The 22,125-nt window shown below is 35.0% G+C and overlaps 1 long non-coding RNA gene across 3 annotated transcripts in view; it reads left to right on the top strand.

Moving 5' to 3' along the window:
* The window catches only part of LOC135278011 (uncharacterized), a 457,249-nt gene extending 439,227 nt beyond the window's left edge, over positions 1-18,022 (top strand). For all 3 annotated transcript variants that reach the window (XR_010345550.1, XR_010345552.1, XR_010345553.1), the window contains one exon: positions 16,291-18,022. This is a non-coding gene — a long non-coding RNA (uncharacterized LOC135278011). The remainder of the gene's footprint in view (positions 1-16,290) is intronic.
* Positions 18,023-22,125: the final 4,103 nt, after the last annotated feature.

Raw genomic sequence — 22,125 nt, 5'->3', positions numbered from 1 at the left:
ATTCTAATTATCCTGATTTGATCATTACATATTGTATGCTTATATCAAAATATGACATGTACCCCATATATTATGCACAACTATTATGAACCCATCACATTTAAACATAAAAAAGTTAAAATGAAAATAAACAACCCCTCTACCACAGTAACTTAGAAGGAGAAGAGAATACAATTTTCTGGGAACCAAAGGAATAAGTAGTTTAAGATTTTCTTTGTAAGGCTTTTATTTTAGCAACATACAGTCTTTACCCTCATCTTTCTGCTCTTCCCTTTTGTAGTTTTATAGAGAAATTGATCTGTAGCAAACAACCTCTGTTACCTACTTTAATTCATGATTGAGTATGTAAAACGAAAGAGAATAATATGTGCTTTCAAGAAAAGTCAGTGAGAAGCAGAAGTAATTTAATTTATGAATTTAATATTGTAAACTATTGAGCCAGATCAGGGACAGACAACTCTGCTTTAAAGATTGTTTGTCCACAAAGGAATCAACTTAGTGGTGTCAATCATTTTTTTTTTCAAAATGTTTTGATGAAAGGATAACGGAACCAAAGTAAAACGTTTGATTATGTGTCAGGGTGTGAGTGAGTGAGCACCACAGCTTCACGCACTTGCTAAACTGAACAAACCAGAAAGAATGTTAGCTTCCAGTGGTAGAGAGCTGGAGGCAGTCAACAAACACTTAAGAGGCCCCCTGTGCACAGCCTTCGGACAAAGGCGACAGGGAAGTCATCAACAGCTGTCCCAGCCCAATCCCTGACTTGGTCCCTTCTCTAAGTTTTGCTTCATCTAACACTCTACCATGCCCTCTTCCCTTCACCTTCCCCTCCTCCCACCACCAAATTTTTATTCTTTTAGTTTAAAAACATTCTGGAGTATTATGTGGAGGCTACTGACATTAAATAATGAGTTGAGAGTCAAGAAAATGTCCATTATTGAGCCTTCTTTCTTCTGTTTGTCCATCAGGATCACGCTTCATCATTTTCCACCCTGCCTTGTTTCCTGGGAAGCTCACTGTCTAGATTTACATCAATGGTGGGTTTTGTTTTGTTTTGTTTTGTTTTGTTTTGTTTGTTTTGTTTTGTTTTGTTTTTGTTTTCCTCTATGGCTTCAGGAAGAGTGCAAGAGCGCTGAGGTAGGGAGGAGGGTGACTGTAGGGTATTGTTTTCTCCCGTACCTCCAAGCTGTGCTGAGGGCTGGCCACATTCATTGACAGAAAAACCCAGATTCTCTCAAGTCCTCTTCACACAGCCTTCCCTGCCTGTCTCTGGGTCCAGCAACCACTTCTTTCTGCTGCCCCTTCAGGCCTAGGATTGCGCTCTGGATTCTCACTGTCATTATTTCAGAAGTACTGCCATATTACTTGGTGGTTTCTTTGAATGCCACCCTCATCTTTGCAAATAGTTCTTTGTTAAATTATCTGTATATTACTTAATATACATGAGTATGTCTGAAATGACTTCTGGGTTTATGGTTCAAAAACGAAAGATAAAGATGCCATTTACCATGATGAGGAAGATCAGAGGTTGGCTTTGGAATAGACAATATTAAGTTTACGATGTCCATGATACTTGAGTAGATATGCAACTCCAGTTTCAACTTCTCTTCTGGTTTCACCTTCTAACTGAGAAGGTAAAACCAGAAAGGAAATCTGTGCTGGAGATAAATATTTTAGAGACATCACACAGATGCGCTATGCCAGAACTCTGACTCTCATACAAGAGGAGGCCAGCAGCACACCTAGGTGGCAGGCACAGATGGAAGGACAGCTGATGAGGTGCTGAATGTAGTCAATGCAACCTCTTTGCCAGGCAGCAGAAGGGCCACATTCTTTGTCACTGAGCAGAGGAGAGGAGAGATGCCAGGTCCAGTGAAGGCTTGCAGTGAGGGGTGGCTGTGAGCTGTGATTCAGCTCTGATGTCCTCTAACATTACTAGGTCCACTTTCTCAGTTGTGTTTGAGTTTTCCCCTGTTAGATCCTGACCTCCCACCTACCCCTTGTCTCCCAACCTCCCTTTCTGTAAACCCTATCATTCCCTGGTCCATTTTTCTAGTTACCCCCTGAAGTCTCATTGTGGTTTATCCCCTTCTACTTTCCTTTAGAATCTTCTTTTTCTTGCTATTACTTAATAGACTTTGATGGACCATTAAACTCAAAGTACAAATCATTAGCCACTGAAAAACTCACTCTCCTTCCCAAAGCCTCCCTGGGGAGAAAATACTTACATTTCATCCTTTTAGTGCAGCAAAGAAAGAGGAAAAAAGCAGGGACCCTATCCCACTAAATGCCCTAGAGGAAAATGGAGGATATGATCTGAACCCTTGAGGTTTTATAATCTGATGAAGCTGGAAGAGATTGGTTGGTGACATAAAAATATAAAGCTCACAATGAAACTGTAGCATGAGTAAGTTCACATATAAAAGTCTACCTGGGAAAGAAAATTATAGATATTGAATCAGTTAAACTACGAAGGTTTTAAGAAGCAAGAAAATTCTGGATGACAACTGAAGAACAGGAAAAATGTGAATCATAAGAAAAGACAGTGGTGGAGAAAATAAGGAGTGTTTGAATGCACAAACAGAAACAAGAAAGCAGTGTTTTGAATACCCAAGCAGGTTTTCATTGCATAACTGGTGATGAGGAACAGCAGAACCAAGAAATGAAGAAAGTTTAAAGCTGAGGATTTACAACTCAGGCCCAGGGTTTCTTGGTATGATCAGTAACTCCTGTGAAAATTTAACTGGATTTTCAACTTTCCTGTTATGAACCGTAGACGTAGATACTTTGGCTTATCTAACTTCTCATCTTAGATCTGCAGGAAATCTTATGTTGATAAAAGAGCAAAGATAAGAAAACATGGCAGGCCCTGGACAAATCTCCTGGTCTAAGACATTCAATCAGGTTCACAGCTAGTCCAAGAAGAAAGAGTTCATTCTCACCAGAAAAGTACCGAGTCAAGAACAGACGGAGCTTCAGAGAATACATAGAGAGGACACACTTATTACAAAAAGATAAAGATTTTGGCTTGCTGACATTTAGTCAATGGTGCTCAGGACAAGAGAGGTAGCCCCTCTAGATTGGGAGGATTCTCCTACTGGCAGCTGAATTAAAAGTTGTTTTTTTTGTTGTTGTTTTTGTTTGTTTGTTTGTTTGTTTGTTTGTTTGTTTTTCATGCAGCTATCAATATCACAATACTTTTTAAAAATAAATTACCATAATCAAATTTTAATTTTGAAATTCTGTCATGTCTTCGTAAAACATAAGTATCTGACAAATCAACAAGAAATTAAGTAAGAAAAGTGCAATTGGACCATCTCTCTGGTTGAGTGAATTAATCTGTGTGTGAGTGATGTGCATAAAGACTGCAGCCCAAGAGAGGGATGAGATGTGGCCTCGTGCTGACCTAGGCTCCTACGATAGCAGGAAAGCATCGTCATCATTTTTATATTGGAATCCTGTTTACTTTTTTCCTTGTAAAGCAGGTATTCATCATGTGAGAGTATTATGTTTTCTTTAGCTCAGAAATAAAATGCAGCTTGAAGAAAACATTTTCTGTTGCAAATGTGACCCAAGCTGATTTCTGATTTCTCTGACTATTGAATTACAGATATTAGCAATGAAAACACATAAAGGAGAAGTAAGTCCATCTGTTGGTCAGAGAAGAATGGGAAAGTAAGTAGAGAGTTTAATAGAAATATAAAGGAGAAATTATAAATAAATTAAATTTAAACTGCACTGCACTGCAAATACACTGAGCAAAGAGAGTGCCGATCCTTCAATATCAAATTCCAATGTCCAAGGGCTACATGGACTAGAGTGCCTTCCCAGTTGTTCTAGCTATAAATGAAAAACATATTAATAATACTACACAAAGAAAAATTAATAATAAAAATTGACTACGACTTCCATAACATCTAAATGAAATGTAATTAATTACTTCATTAAAAAGTAAAGAAATAAATAAAAAGCTTGCAGGAAGGTGTGCCAAGTCTCAGGAAAATGAGTTGTAATATTCTTGGTTAATTACTGCACTTTCTAATATCTTTCTAGTATCATATATTTCCTTTGTATCACTTATATAAAAAGTATTCTTTAAGAATTTTAAGGATCAATTGAAATGATGTCCCATGTCATTGGAAGTTAGAAGACAAACTGAGAAAAAAAGAACCTAAAAAAAAAACCCTCAAAAAAACAAGCACCTATTCATCAGAGGATTATTGCAGATTGTCTTCTGTGTGGATTCTGGCAGTTGCCAGCCTGTTTCAGTTGTGGCTTTGGTGAAGAAATGATGTGAGCTAAAAACCACAAGCACTGTGAGACACTGCATCTGAGAATCCATGGTCAAATAATTTAAATCAAATCTAGATTAAACATGCAAGTCAACAATTTTGTTGCTTATTGAACTGCAGATCTTCATGGAGTGGTCTTCTCATATGCAATAGTATGTTATGATGTCTAAGAAGGGACAATGTCATACAGCATTTTCTGATCATATTTAAAGATAGGATTCTTTTCTAAAAATGAACCTATCACTAGTCATGTCTGACACCATTTTTGTTTCACAAAATATGTTATAATCTTTCATAGAAAATACTTTGGGAAGTTAATGATATGAAAACACTATGATCATCAGCAAAAAATGCATTAAATACATCTTAGAATAACCATGCAGTCCTGGAGTTTACTCTGCTCTACAATAGTCAAGGATCTGGGTTAAACATAAAAAACAAACGTGAAGAAAAGATTTCTTTGTACCTGTGTGTGCAGTGACCTTATCATTTTTACTGAGCAAGTAGAGAAGTGAGGACCCAGAAATAAAGATGGGGTTAGAGAAAGTAAATGGTCAGGGGTAATTCTAGCACCAAATCCTAGCCCAGCAAATAGTATATCTGTTTAAATGACAGATAATCTACTATGGAAGATGCAATTTCTGCCCCAAGGAGCTAATAATAAATTTGGGGAGACCTTTAAGAAATTCAGCAAATACTTTCAGTGGGATAATTTGGCTAAACACAAGGTTCTGAGAAAGGGATTGAGAGAAGACATAAACTTGTTTTGGAACAGGTGGGGATTGAGAATTTGCTCAAGGAAGACTTTCCAAATAAGTAGTCGTAGAAAAAGCTGAATAGTAAAGGGTGAGAGTGAAGCAGCCAAAACTATGTTGGGAGGAAGGATACTTTATACAGAAGGATTTAAATACTTATACATGGAAGTATGGGCAACTAAAGAAGGGCCCAAACCTACTGAGAACCTGGTACTCCAATAGGTCAAAAATCATTAATTATCAAACTATGCTGACTAAATGAAAAAGATCTATCTAAGAATTAGGTGACGTATTTCAATTCTAATGTACCTATTGAGTGACTGAATCTAAGTTCATGAAAATACTTGAAACTAGTTACCTTGTCTCTTTATCGATGGTCAATTATAAAACTAGATGACCTTGGAAGCCGACTTCAGATATAACAACAATGTAAAATAAAACAATATTAATAGTTAATGCTTAATAATGTTTACCAGGTCCTGTTGTTAGCACTTTGTATAAACCAATGAAGAGGAAACTGAGACCCACAGAATTTAAGTGACTTTCTCAAAGCCTTACAATAGCAAAGACAGAACTGGGATTCCAAATGAGGCCGTCTGGTTTCAGAGGTTGCACTCTTAATCACAGGATAAATTGTCTACCAATACAGAAAATAAAGATAATAAAAATTATCAGATTTTTATTATTTTCTTTAAGCCATAGGAAACAACAAGAAAGAGAAACAACATAAGTAAACTATTTATAGCGTATTTAGTTCAAAACATTTTTTTAAATAGTGAAGAATTATGAGGCTACACAGTACTAAATAAATAGGCAAATAAATACCTGAAATATATTCAAATTGCTTAAGAAAATGATACTGCGTGGCAATCCAGGTCTATTATTTTTAGAGATTCAAGCCAACATTCCAGCTGTGTTCCACATAGCAGTTGTAGAATTGGGCCAGTTGCGGTGGCTCAGGCCTGTAATCCCAGCACTTTGGGAGATCGAGGCGGGTGGATCAGTTGAGGTCAGGAGTTTGAGACCAGCCTGGCCAACATGATAAAACCTTGTGTCTACTAATAATATAAAAATTAGCTGGGCGTGGCTGAGGCAGGAGAATTGCTTGAAACCAGGAGGTAGAGGTCGCAGTGAGCCGAGATTATGCCATTGCACTCTAGCCTGGGTGACAAGGGTGAAACTCTGCCTCAAAAAAAAAAAAAAAAAAAAAATTGTAGAATTAGTCAGAGTTGATAGAAACACTGGAACAAAGACAGAAAGATAAGCAAATTCTAAATTAACTTTGTGATACAAAATGTTAAATACAACCTACCTTGCAGCCTTATTGCTATGATGTCTTTGAGGTTTATACCAAAAGATATCTTTGGACAATTCAGTTATCTTAGATCCTTTTTGTTCCTTAGTAACCAAGTCTGCATGCCTGAGTTTCAAAACACATGTGCGTGTTTATCAAGCGTGTTATAGTCAAATTTCATTATTTCTAAGACAAGCGGGTGAATACCTTAATCCAATTCTTTCAAATATTCCTTTAAATTAACTTTATTCTTGATACAAATTAGTATATAATTATATATAATTTATTTATATAAAAATTATATACATATGTACATATGTACATAATTATATGTATATAATTTTATATATTTTAATGGCTAAATATATAATCAAAACCACCATACAACTATATAATGAATAATGAGCCTTGGATTACCCGGTCACCTGGGAGAAGCATCTATCTGTAAAAAAGAATATTTTAAAATTTTAAAAATAGAAATATTTCTTTCTTCTCAAAGAAAGGGTGTTTCTGGGGAGATCATATAGGTGCAAAGAACCTGAGTGTTAAAGAAACTGCACCTCTCTCACTTGCATAGGACAAGTTATTTAGCTCTGCTATGCCTCCATTTTCTCATCTGTAAAATGGAAACAACAGTACTTAGTTAGTGGGTAGGGGTTGGAAAGAAGGAGAAAATCAGAAAGAAGAGCTAGTGGATGCTGGGCTTAATACCTGGGTGATGGGATGATCTGTGCAGCAAACCACGATGGCACACATTTACCTTCGTAACAAACTTGCGCATCCTGCGTATGTACCTCTGAACTTAAAATAAAAGTTGAAAAAAATCAAAACCAAACTGTAGGGTGGAAAGAAGGGGGACAGAACATAAAACATACATTAAAAGTCTCATAAATATATGTTGCTGTATAAAGGAAGTAAATCCTGACACACACTGCAACATGAATGAAACTTGAGGACACTATGCTAAGTTAAAAAAAAAAAGTACTTACTTTGCAACATTGAAAGACTAAATATAAACATTAATGGTAAGAACACATCAATCCTATAACATACTTTCTGGCACACAAACATTGTTCAGTTAAAGTTATTATATTACCACTGATGTTATTAAAAGGATTATTAGAATTTATGACCAAATCTCAAAGTCACCTATAAAATGTGTATTTTGACCTTCAGTGATTTACATCATCATTTGAAAAATATATTTTTTACATGAAAATTAGAGAGATATTTGAAGCCAATGCCATTATCCAATTATGTTAGCCATTTGTTTAAAGGGGCATACTGATTCAATTCACAAAATTAATGTTGAGTTCCACTGATGGTTAAGAAAAGAGACCTACTTAAAAAACAAAATGAAAAACAGAATGAATAAGGATGTTTATGAGAGCCATTTGAGGATTTTCAGTTCACCATTGACAGTAAATATGCAGTAGCTTCTTTGTTGTAAATGAAATAAAATAGTCCCTGTTGAGTAATGGAACTTACTTTCTGTCTTGAAGGAATAATTACAGAATAATAATGGGATCACTAAGAAATTTATGAGAACAAAATACGTGTCTTTACCATAATACTAAGATATGTTGAAATAAAGAAAGCCAATGGACCCATCTCAAAGCCACTTGAAAGTGTTAATGTCTCCCAAATGTCAAAACAACACGATTTAGTTAAAAAATAGTCAAATTCCTTGACTGTGTGTTAACAAAACACATAAAATATATGCTTAAAAGACCAAAGTGTTTATTTTTAACCAGTTTCTTTGAAGTTCTACAAAGAATTTCAAGGCATTACCCTATTATGTTCCTAGTGCGAGGGCCAGCTTTATGGCATGAGAACAGTAGTCAGGTAGTTCCCTGTCCTAACAAGGGCCCCGTGATTGAGGTATAATGCTTTGTGGCTGCCATCTTAAAATTTCTTAATTTTATCTTTGACATTATTTGTGTTTGTAATGAAGTCTTATTGGAAGATGGAGTATGTGTCACAGGGTTGGAGTCTTGGCTCACACATAATTTTGCCTCCTTCCTGCCTCCCTGGTGTGCATTCTAGACTGCCCACTCTTCCATCCCTGGCACTCTGGGCACTACCTAACCTCTTCCTTGATGCCCCTGCCAGGTGCCTGTGTGTAGGAAGAGTTGGAGTTAGATGTATGGGCTGCTGTGTCTTAGGGTGGAGCATGGTGGCAACTATCCCAAATCATGGCTGGGAGCACTGGTAGCACATTCACAGGTGACTACTAAACCTCTCACCCACACCTGAAGCAGGTACCAAGCATACCCTGAAAGAGAAGCTATAATTTATTGGAGTGGATGGTCCACTGTGAGCTGTAGTAGTTGTCCTGTGGGAAGGAGAGATGCCTAAGAAGTGGAGTATCCCATTGTCTGAGGGAGCATGACACTAAATAGCAAACGAAATAAACTAGGACAGTCCAAGAGAGTGAAAGAAAAGGATTGTATGTGTTAGTGTCTTGAATAGCATTTCCCCCTGCTGTTTGAATAAGCAGTTCCACATTTTCATTTTTCACTGTGACCTACACATTGTATAACCAGCCCTGCCTACTGCCCATTATGCTGTGCATGCAGTAGATACTCAGTACATATGTATTTAGTAGATGAGAAATACTCTCTTCACTGAAGAGATTGCCATTGTCAATCTTGACAATTTTCACTTATCAACTAATAAAAAATTACCTTATATTTCATGATGAATTAGAATGCAGCCTGTTAGTTACAAAGGAGAAGAGAGTGCTAATGGCTAGTGTCACATTTTTGGCTCATTAGAGAACCTAAACAGAGTTATTGCTCTGGTCCTTGTATAAGTCACAGAGAGGCAGTCAAAATTCAGGATTATGTTATGTCCAAATTCAGCACCCTTTACTCTTGTTTGATTGTAAGAGCATTAAGGAGCCCAAGGTATGGAGCTCAAAACATCTTTTTTTTTTTTTTTTCAAATAATTTCAGCTTTATCCCCATTTTAAGATTGATTTTTGCATGAGATTTTCTTTGGAAAAAATAAATTTGAAAATCACTACCAGAAGTGGAAGTCTGGAGACCTCTAATTATGGGAAGATGAAGTGGACATGATTTAATTCATTTCCTCTTACTAAATCCAAAATCCCTAGACATTATATATATTTAAAAAATAATGAGTACATTAAAAGGTAGAGACAGGAAGGGACTACCCAGGGACTGTGAGAGCCTAGAAATGACACTATGGCAAGTTCTCTGTATTTTCCTTTTGCCTCATATACTCCAGACTTGATATGAAAGAAATTGTCAACTCAAAAATGCTACCCTTATAGACCAAAAAGAAAACAAAACAAAATTAAAAAGCCCTAAGAAAAGCCGGTTCTCTATAGCCGAAAACCAGGAAAGGGACAGTCTACCAAAACAGGACCCTATTGAACAATAATCATTCTACTCTAGCCAAACACAACAGAAAAAAACTGTGGTCCTACCCTCAATGATACCACCTAAGTCTAAGTTGTTTTCAGAAAAAAAAAAACAAAACTGTGGTCCCACCCCCAACTATACCACCTAATTTTAGGGAAGCCTAAAATTCCACACTCATGAGGCTGCAACAAGGTGCCCCAGTTGCTACCATGCTGGTATGAGAAAAAGCCAAGTAAGTAGCCACGACTTTCATCTGTCTGGTAATAAGTGGTCCCTGCCCCCATCCCTTACCCAATGCCATACAAAACAAAGTGGGAATCCTGAACTTGCATCTCCATTCTGAAATGATGAGATGCCCATCCTCTTCATTGCTGGGGTGCTGTCAGAGGAAGCTCAGTGAGGGGTCAGGACCTTCAGTATCAGCAAGCAGTAATGAGGGTACCCCACTGTGGTGTCTGTGGAAGCCATGTGGGGAGCTGAAAACCCCACCCTTGCCCAGCAGCAATAAGCCCCCTATATTTTTTATTTTCTCAACTGTTGTCCAGATTAGGTAATTTGTATCATTCCATCTTCTGTTCCATTGATTTCTTCTTTCTTCTGCTGATTTCAGAAGTCAACAGAAGCTGAATGGCACCAGTGAGATAGCCCTTCCCTTCCCCTAACAAAGAAAGATCATAGAAGACCAGTTAAAAAAGTTCTTTAAATAGGATCCAAAGTCTCATATAATACAAAAATGTATAATAAAAATATTTCAATAGAGAATCACTTCCATACTTAGATATAAGAAGATCTCAAATTGTGTAAAACATGGAAATCAATAAATCTCAACACTGAAATGGTAGACATTAGAATGATTTGACACAGATTTTTTTAAGTAGCCATGATACAAATGTTATAAAAAGCAATTATAAACATGCTTGAAATGCATGAAAAAAAAAAACAGGAAGCCTCAGCAAGGTTATAGAAAGTCTCAACAAAGACACAGAAAATATAAAGCAGAACCAAATGGAAATTTGAGAACTGAAAAATACAATAACTGACATAAAATGCTCAATAGATGTGCCAAGAGCAGAATGTGGGAGACAGAAAAGAATCGATGAAATCAATGAAACAGAAGATGGAATTGTACAAATTACCTAGTCTGGACAACAGTTGAAAAAATAAAAGAATAAACAAACAAATAATTAGAGCCTCAGAAACATGTAGAGTATAACAAAATATATAACATTCCTATCATCAGAGTCCCATAAGGAGTGAAGAAGAGCAAGACCAAAAAAGTAATTGAAAGAATAGTAGTTGCAAAATCCTAAATTTGACAATAGATGTATACCTACAGATTCAAAAAGCTGAATGAACACTAAACATGGTAAAATCTTAAATATTTATTCCAAGACATGGTATATTTACATTTCTGAAAACTAAAAACAAGGAAAAATTTGAAAGCAGGTGGAAGAGAAGACAATTTGAATTGTTGAATGACAATTCAAAGTGTCATTCAACAATTTAAATGACACAGAGGATCACTCATCAGAAAGCATTGAGACCAGAATAAAATGGCAAAATATATTTCAAGAAAAAACAGAACTATCAGACTAGAATTATATACCCAGTAAAAATATCCTTCAGCAATAAATGAAAAATTAACACATTCTCAGATGAAGGAAAACTAAGAGAATTTATTATCTGCAGATCTACCTTAAAAGAATGTCTAAAAGAAGTTCTATGAACATAAGGAAAATGATTTTTTAACCAAAGTAACCTTAGAATATCTGAGAAAAGAAAGAACATGATAAACAAAAATATCAGTAAACTGAATGGCTTTTTTTCTCATGAGGTTTCAAAATAATGTTTGAAAGTTGAAGCAAAAATTATTACTTTGTCTACTGTGTTTCTAAGGATACATAAGGATACATACAGAAAATATTTAAGACAATAATATTGTATACAAGTCAAGGTAAAGGGACATAAAGGGAGTTAAGGTTTCTATATGCAACTCAAATCTCTATAATGATAACAACAATAACCTGTGCATTCAGTGGTTGCAATATAAAAAGAGACACTCAAAAACATTATCAGTACATCAAAATGGAATTTTAATAAATGTATAAGCAACCACAGGAATGCATAAAAGACAAAATCATAAAATAAATAGAACAAAAAAAACAGAAAAAGAAAATAGTTGACTTAAATCTTAATTATATTAAATGTGAATGACCTAAATAAACCAATTAAAAGACAGAGATTAGAAGAATGGCTAAGAAAACATTACCAAATATATGCAATTTATCATAATCTCACCTCAAATTTGATTATATAGGCAGGTCAGATGGAAAAAATATCATGCAAATATTAATCCAAGAAAAGCGGGGGTGGCTTTATTACTATCAGATGAAGTAGAGTTCAGAAAAAGAAAATTATCAGAGACACAAAGAGGTACAATATAGTGATAAAATGGCCAATTTACCAAGAAGACATAGCACTTCTAAACATGTATATACCAACAACAGAGTAGCAAAATACGCAAAGAAAAAATTGATAGAATTGAAAGGGGAAATAAACAAATCCACAAATATGTAGAAAGATTTTAACAACTCTCAACGATTAGGAAGACAGCTAGATACGAAATCAGCAAGGATATAGAAGAACTCATCAGCACCACCAACCTGTAGGATCTAATCAATATTTATAGTACACTTCACCGAACAGAAGCAGAATGCACATTCTTTTCAAGTTTTCTTGGAACTTACATAAAAATAAATATTAAAAACTCTGAGAAAAATTGAAATAGAGAATTTCCTCAAACTGATAAAGCATATCTACAAAAAAACTTACAGACAACTTTACATATAATGGGGAGAAACAATGTTGCCTCAAAAATGGGGAGAAAAGCAAGGATGTTTGCTCTTACCATTCTTATTCCACGTAGTGTTGAAAATTTTAGCCAGTGCAATAAGGTAAGAAAAGAAAAGAAAATGCATACAGATAAGAAGGGAAGAAATAAAGCTGTTCTTATTTTCAGATGACATAATTGTCTATATGGAAAATCCTCAGGAATTTTTTAAAAATTCCTTGAACTTAGAAGTAAAGCTCAGCAAGGTGACAGGACCCAAGAAAAGCAAAACTTAATTTTATTTTTAAATACTAGCAATGAACACAGTTAAAATTTTAAAATATAGTACAAGTTAAAACTGCTCTAAGGAAATACAATATTTATGCATAAATCTGGCAAAGCACATATGGGACTTTTATGTGGAACACCTGGACAAGGTGATTAAATAAATCAATTAAGACTTAAATGGAGAGACATGCTGTATTTATGGCTTGGAAAACTTAGCATATAAAGATGACAATTTGCCCTTAAATTAACATACAGTATTAACACTAGTATTATCAAAATCCCAGAATGATTTTTTGTAGATATAGATGGGCAAAGAAACTAAATAGCTAAAGAATTTCATGAAAAAGGAGGAGGAGAAAAGAATAAGTCTCTTTGATTTCTTTACAAACAGCAAGATAGTGTGGTTTGGCAAAGGGAAAGACATGTAGATGAATGAAAAAGAAGAGATAAACCAAAAATACACCAACCAAATTTGCCCAACTGAGTTTTGACAAAGGAACTAAAGTTCACCATTTCGACAAGGTGCAGGTTCTCAGTTTGACAAAGGCTCAAAAGCAATTTAATGCAGGAAGGATATCCTTTTCAGCAAATGGTGCTAAAGCAATTGCCCATTCATCAAAACAAGAGAGAAAAAGAACTTAAAAGAAAAAGAACCTCAAACCAAAGTCTCTCAGTTTATACAAAAATGTCGCTCAAAAATAACTCAATTTAAGTGTCCATCAACAGATGAATGGATAAAGAAAACGTGATGCATATATAATGGAGTACTATTCAGCCATTAAAAAGACTGAGATTCATCATTTGAAAAACATGAATGGAACTGGATATCATTATGTTAAGTGAAATAAGCCAGGAGAAGAAAGGAAACATTGCTTGTTCTCACTTATTTGTGGGATCTAAAAATCAAAACAATTGAACTCATGGAAATAGAGAGTAGAAGGATGACTATAAGAGGCTGGGAAGTGTAGTTGGGAGTTGTGGGGAGCAGTGAAAGGAATGTACAGATGGTTAATGGGTACAAAAAAATAACACAAATGAATAAGGTCTAGTATTTGATAGCACAACAGGGTAACTCTAGTCAATAATAATTTATACATTAAAAATAACTGAAAGAGTATAATTCTTTGTAATACAAAGGATAAATGCTTCAGGGGAAGGATACCCTATATGCCATGATGTGATTATTATGTATTGCATACCTATATCAAAATATCTCATGTACCCTGTAAATATATATACCTACTATGTATCCAAAAATAACTAAAAATTAAAAATAAAAAACTCAATATACATCACAAACTTACATGTAAGATATACAACTGTACAATTTTTAGGAAAAAAATGGAGAAGTGTTGGGTCTAGGGCTAGGCAAAAAATTCTCAGATTTGACACAAAGGGCACACAATACATAAAAGGAAAAAAATGATAAGGTATACTTTATCAAAATTCAAACTTTTACTATGCAAAATACCCTGTTAAAAGGATGAAGAGATAAGCTACACAGTGGGAGAAAACATCTGTGAACCACATATCTGACAAAGAATAGTACCTAGAATATATAAAGAATTCTCAATTTCTTCAATAAAAAAGCAAACAATCCAATTAAAACATGGATGAAAGATATAAAAAGGCATTTTACTGAAGAAAGTATACAGATACAAAATATATAATTAGTAGATATTACTAGAAATTATGGAGATGCAAATTAAAACTGCAAATAGATACCATTATACTATCAGAATGGCTAAAATTAAAAAATAGTCACAGCACCAAATGATGGTCAAGAGTCAGAGGAACTGGATCAGTCATATTTTACTTGTGGGTACGGGTGGGAATATAAAACAGTAGAGTCACTTCAGAAAATAGTTTCACCATTTCTTACAAAATTAAACATGCACCTAACATACGACCCAGCAATTACACTCCTGAACTTTTATACCAAAGAAATGAAGACTTGTGCACACACAAACAGCTGTACATAAATGTTTATCGTGTAGTGCTTACTCATAATAGCCCCAAACTGGAAACAACCCAGTTGTCCTTCAATGGGCAAATAGTAAACAAACTATGCTACATCTACACCAAGGAATACCATTTAGCTATAGAAAGGACTGAACTGTTGATGTAGGCATCTGTTTAGAAGAATCTCCACAGTGTATGCTTAATGAAAAAGAAATGCAATTCCCAAAGATAAAATAGCTTATGATTCAAGTTATCTAACATTCATGAAAGGCAAAGTGGCAGAAACGGAGACATTTCCAAGGCCTAAGGAGGGGTAAGAGGGAAGGGACTGTGGCTGTAAAAGGGCAACAAGAGGGATCCCTGTAGTGAGGAAATGTTCTGTATCTTGATTGTGTCAGTGTCAATCTTCTAGGTATTATATGATATAGTTAAGTTGCAAAATGTAGTCATTGGGGGAAATGGGATAATGCTTATATGGGATGTTACTGTATAATTTCTTATAACTGCATATGAATCTACAATTCTCTACATGAATTGTTTAATTTAAAAAACTCTTAAAAATCATAAATTTACCAACATTTAAGAAGGACTCATGGCAACTACATAAAATAGATTGTGCTTTTTAAATAATTAGGTTCATGAATATCTCAAGAACTTTGCAAAGGTAAAAGCTTGCCATCTATACTTTTTATAGGTTCTGTTTTGAAAGGCATCTAGCAGACTAAAGTGAAATATGGAGTAAAAGAAAAGCTTTAACAGAAAATTGTAGTGATCATGAGTATTTTCCAACAAAACAATGGAACTGGAAAGCTTTGTTTCAGTTGAAATCATTACAAAATTGCCATAAATAGGAAAGAACCAAAAATTGGAGTGATAGAAAACCTGAAGAGGAATTCATTGAGCTGTGTGCTATAGTCATGAAAGGGTTAATACACATTTCTAAAAATCCCAGTCCACATCCTTATGTACTTCCCAGGAACCTTTGCATTCTAGCTTTTTAATATATGCCTTGGGTGTTTATTAATAGGCACTTTGGAAAATCATTTAGGCCACTGGCTTCCTTCCTCTTAGTGCAGGGAAATAGTAATTTACTAAATAGCAACTCATTAATGTGAAAGAGTTAATGGAAAAGACTGTGTTATGCATTTTGATAATCTACTTCAGTAAATATAACTACATAATGATGATTATTTAGAAATATAAGCAGTAATAGTAAATCTAAATAAAGGCATTATTTATAAAGTTAGGGCCAGTCATATTTTCCCCAGTATTGGTAGGATAAAAGTGATTTTTTTTTTTTAGTCTTTTTAATGCTAGAGTGTTGGTAATTTAGAATGAAGAAGAAAAATAAATCATTTCTGCAGAAGTCCAAAGAAAGAAGCTTGTAATAAGGATGATTATGGCAAGTTCTTGATCCTTGAAATTGTTCTGTGTGTTATCAAGTGATCTACTTTCCCTCTCCTTTTACTTCATTTACAAGGCAAAGCCTTCCAGCCAGTTCGATGGTGGCAAGTCTCCCCTGCTCTTCCTGCAGTCATTTCCCATCGAGGAAGAATATGAAAATGATGCACAGGTGAGGGAGGCATAGCGTAAGACCACTTCTTACCTTTCATTTCCTGGAGCCAATCTGAATGAAAACCCAGAGAGAGGAGAAAGGGAAGAGAAGCTGCCAAAAACAGACAATGGGAGAAAGAAGTGAGCAGATGAAAGGAACGAGCACCAAGAACATCCTGGGATGAAAATGAGGGAGACTGGAGATTTGTCATTGTCACTGTTGTCATTTTCTGCTGTATTTTAAATCCGAGAGCTTTTATAATGGGAGTATATGTGCTGTTTTATAATAGCTTAGAGGAAAATTTTATTGTTTTTTTTTGTCCATTTATTCCTTAGCACTTAAAAAATTCTCAGGCAAAAGTCAAACATGCAAACAAACCCCAAACTCTCTATATGTACAATGGTGAATTCTAATTATTTTTCAAGTTTGTTCAGTTGTTATACTTATGTGATTGCTGTGTATTTGCATTTATCATTTTGTTAAATACATATTCACTAATCAACATAATATATGATCGTTTTATTTAGGTTTCTTTACTCCTTGTTTGTACTTTGAGCCTGAAGTTTTAGAGGATGATCTGACAAAAGTGTATTTCAATCTGGGAGAAGTGATCATTGGCCAATAACTATGACTGACAATTGATAATTAACCACGGATTAGCCATGGGATGATTTGTCCTAGAGGATAAGGTTTTAGCCCCTATCATTGTCATTCTGTCTTACATGGGGCTTAGAATCTCATCAAATTTTTCTATGATGCTTCTGGGCTACCCTTATGCATTTGCTCAGAGTGTGTCTGTCCCAGCCCAGTGATGCCTAACCAGCAGCATTACTGGGTCACTGCACATACTTCTGTGATTAATTCATTTGAAAATAGACTGTCCTTAAATTATGCTAATTTGTGTCATCCATTTCCTGAAGAAATCCTGGTTGATATATCTAGTCAATAATTGGGTGTGAGACCAGCCTCTAAAAAGGGACTCTAGTTGGATACTTTACAAATACTGGATTTCCAGTGTCTGTGCTCCACTGGTCCCTTGGATTAAAGAAAAACTGGTAGAGATACTTTTCAAGGAAAGGAAAAGGGAAATATTTGCTTTCCTGAAGAATCCTTGGGGAAGGCAGATAGATCTGGCAGGCATTGGCAACATTGTGCATAATGCTGTCTGCCTCCGTCTCTAAGAGGGCCTAGCACATAGTCCATGCCAGTGTATTCTGTATTCTCCAGATCCACTTTTCTTCCTTTTGCACCTTGCTTTCTGCATATGAAGGCTGCATCTTGTGGACTGCATCAACTGACTCTAAATAGGCTAATAGTTATGTTCAGCCAATGGGGAGGGGCGGCTTGGCAAGAGAAAGAGGAAAAAGGAATTAGAAACATATTCCCCTGATTTCCTACATAAAGGGTAACTTCAGGCTATGTCCCTTCATGGAAGGCCACTTCTCTCTGGATTCCTCTTGTATGTAACTATTCTGTATTTCAGTAATTTATTCCATCTGTCATCCCTCAAGAGTAGGTGTGAGACTCAAGAGTAGGGGCAATAGCCCACCTGCTGTTAGCCCTCGGTTCCTCAATCATACCTTGTGAATTCCGTATACCCCGCACACACCTCTGTGATTAATTCAGAGGAAAATAAACTCTCCTTGAATTATGCTAATGTGTGAGTGTCATCTGTTTCCTGTTGAAATCCTCATTGATATATCTAGTCAATAATTAATAGTTAATATTAATTGAATGTTTACTATTCTAAAAGATGCATGGGTACTGACTCATTAAAACATCCCAATAGGAAATATCAAGAGACACTATTATTATCCCTGTTTCACAGCTTAGGAGAGATTAAGCCATATCTCTGGGGTACACAACAAAAAGTGTTGAGATGTGATTTGCACCAGAGTATTCTTCTGTCTCCAGAGTCTAGGCTCTGCACAAATGCCCATTCAATGAATGAATGTAGACAGAAATGCCTGGGAATTTCAGTTTTACTGTTCTTTCAGAAGTACTGGGTATGATAATTTATAAATTTATCTACTTAAATCTATAAAAGTTGCCTTATTTTAATTTGCATTTTGTTGATTAAAGATGAATATTTATTTCCGTATGTTATCCCTAGTTATTTGTCCTCAAAAGGGATTGTGTTTGTGGTATTTGACTGTTTATCTATTGAGATTTTTGAATGTTTTTTCTATTTAATGAGCTCTTCATATAATAAAATTTTCCTAATTTTATGCATTTTAATTTTTGTATTTTTAGAATGACAAAAATGTATATTTTTAATAATCTTATTCATTTAGGGAAAGGTTGTTTTAAGTATATAGTCACTGAAGTATGTTTATTAAACACATAGAAAGAAAAAAATAATAAAACTCTTTTAGAATCATGCCAATCAGAGATAGCCATTGTCCCCACTTTGAGCTATTTTCATATAGGCTTTGTTTGATGTCCGTGAATGACGTTTTACAGTATGAACTGTTTTGAAACTTTTGAATTTAAAGTACTGTGAATATCTTTGCATTTCTTTACATTTTTGTGTATGTTATCTGATTTTACTTTTGTTTATAAAATTTGTAGTTAAAATAAAGTGCATGTTCATTGTAAAATATTCAACTAATAAAGAAACGCCCCCCTGTTGTGACAGCCCACACTATACCTGGGAAGTCCTCCTAAAGCCTTGTTGTATGGACCCTGGATCTCTTTCTTTGTACATACAAACATATTTACATGTATATATGCTATAGGCATATTGTTGGCTTAACCAGCTCTCTATTTTTTTATATTTATGCTGTTTCCAATGTTTTACTCTGATATTGAAGCCCAAGGCTCTTGGTAGCTCATACTTAAGGCCAGTATATTTGAGGAAAAAAAAATGAACAAAATGCTCAAATTACAACTTTTTTGTAGACTATTAAAGTAAGAATATATTTTCTCCTAGGAGTGCTAAAAGAGAAAGTAATGAAATAATGAGCCACATCTTCCACAACATACTAATAATAAACTAAACAAACTGATGAATAAAAACAGTGAAGTCCTAATAAAAAGTCTCCCATCAAAGAAAAGCTCAGGACCTGATGGTTTCACTGCTGAATTCTTCAAAATATTTTAAGGATAACTAATATTAATTCTAATAATAAACTTAGAAATCTGCTTCACAGGAAAGTTTTCTTTTATAAGTTATATCTCATTATATGAGTGATGTTTATAATAGAAAGTTTGAACATTAAATATAAGAAATCTAAAGAAAATAGAAATTCTCCATAATTCTTGTTACCCAGAGATAGTCACAGGTCTCATTTTAGTGTAAATTCATTTGTAATTTTCTCTCCTTGTGAAAAAAATCATACTTATTACTATGGAATATTCAAGGTCAGGAAAAAACAGTTGTAGTGATCAGGTCTTGTGCTCAGTGAGCTTGTGTTTTTCTGCCTCCTACTGCATGGCAATGTTTCTTAGAAGGCCCTGATCCCTTCCCATTCACTGCTTGCTATCGTTGCTTCCTATTGATTATGATTACCAATATCCTTCCGTTAAATAACAAAGTGATTTCCATTACTCAATCCCAAGAACTTTAAATGGCCCACTGTGAAGTGCCGGTTTCAATATTATTTTTCCAAATTACTTTGTAGCTCTCAACACCATTTATTGAATAGTCCTTACCTTTGTCCTTTCTCACTCCTAACGTTCTGTTAAATAATTGGACTATTTCTTCTAGGCCATAATCTTTCTTTAATCAATCTGAATAATTTTCAATTTTGGAATTTATTTTTTAAGAAAACCTTCATTTGTTCAACAAATATTTATTGAGCAGCTGCTCTGTGTCAGTCATGACAGTTATTAAAACTGACAAGGATATAAAGACAGAGAGTACAGTGGGATATCCTATTTTTAGAGTGGTCAGAGATTTCTCTCATAAAGTGACAGTTGAGCAAAAACTGAATAAAAGAAGGGAGGGAGCTATGTGACTACTTCGGGAAAGATCATTTCAATGAGAAGAAAAGACAAATACAAATCCATGAGATTTGAACAGGACTTGTGCATCTAAAGTGCTAAAGCCCAGTGATGGGGAGGAGGAAGCAGGAGAGGAGGCAGGGATGGGGCTGGGTCCCTTGAAGACCTTTGACTTTTACCCTGAAGGAGATGAGAAGATATGAAAGGGTTTTGAGAAAGAGAATGAAAATCATTGGCATTTCTGCTATTATCTTGAAAATACATGCCAAGGTGGGGGGCAGGGCACAGTGGAAACTGGGACTGCAATAATCCAGGTAAGAGCTTTATAATGTGTGTCAAACATGGGGAGTACTAACTCTTGGACAGGGATGAGAATTAGCTGTGAACCTCTAAAGGACTAGCGTCATAGCTTATTAGTCATTATTTTCCTTGTGTCCTCAAGTATGGTCTTGGCACTATATTCAAGAAATGCTCACTGAATGAAGTCTGTTATTGGAAGTTGGAGAATAATATGACCAAAGTCCCAACCTGCTTGACTTTCAGGCCACAGGTCTCAATTCTCTGCTACTATCTCTCTAAATTTGGACCCTTCTCCTGAAGAAAATGCCCCACAGAGTTGTCTTATTTTCTGTTCTCCTGGACTTTTCATAAACACTTCCTCTGATAGGCCTTTCCTATGGACAACATTCTACCCTTTTAAAAGCTGGATAATACAGTACCAGGTGCCATCCACTTGTCTATTCAGCAGATATTTGCTGAGCACTTCATATGCACTGGGCATTCTTTCAGGCTCTTGTATCAGTAAGTAAGATAAATAAAAATGCCTCCTCTAATGGAGGTTACATTCTGGTAGGTGAAAGGCAAAAGTAAAACATAAAAAATAAGTAAATGGTATAGCACGCTAGAAGTAGGGAAGTAAATTATCACTCCCAATTTTTGTTTAGTCCTTAAAACCAGTCTTGTATGTTTCTTCTCACTGTTTTTCCTTTTCAACTTATATTGCTAAGGGTATGCTTATAGTAACTTTCTCACACAATGAGAAATTTTACTAATTTTGGGAATTATAATAGCATATATTTATACAGTATTTTATAGTTTACAAATTGCGTTCATTCTTTAAAAAGATACTCGTTAGACCTCATATTATTGCTGTGGGTTAGATATAATTTTCACATTTTAAAAATAGAGATACTAAAAGAAATTCATAAGATTTTATACAGAAATGTAAGTGACAGATGCAGAAATATAGTCTGACTTCCTGAGAAAAAAATATTCTTGAAAATTATATCTTATGGTGATTTTTAATATATATATTTTTAGCTTTGGGTCATCATCCCACGGATGCAATCAGCATACACATGGTGTCAGCAAATTGTGTCGTTAAGTACATATTAACATGAATTAAAATCAAGGAAAGCAATGCTCACAAGGAGTGTATGATTTGTCACCAACTATAAATATAAGATCAGAAATCTCAGGGTTCACGAGGTCCAATTTGTAAACTGAGAATTGCTATTTTATTGTGCATGTGCATATAATTTTTCATAATAAGACCTTCTATTTATTGATTGATTCTGTGTCTGTGTGTTTTTTTAAGAGACAGGTCTTAAGATGTTGCTCAGGCTGGCCTCAAATTCCTGGGCTCAAGCCATCTTTCCACTTCAGCCTCGTGAGTAGCTGGGATCACACATGTGTGTGCTACCATACCTGGCTGTGATCATTTTAGTAGCATAATAATGAGAAAAAAAAATTGAAAAAAGGCAAGAGGGAGGAATATTGCATAGATGGGGGATGGGAAGAAAACAGATCCCATTT

This window comes from Aotus nancymaae, unplaced genomic scaffold (assembly GCF_030222135.1).
Source record: "Aotus nancymaae isolate 86718 unplaced genomic scaffold, 86718_ANA_hifiasm-v0.15.2.pri h1tg000036l, whole genome shotgun sequence".
NCBI lineage: Eukaryota > Metazoa > Chordata > Mammalia > Primates > Aotidae > Aotus > Aotus nancymaae.
Note: the sequence above shows the minus strand (reverse complement) of the source record. Positions and strands in the feature narration are given on the sequence as shown.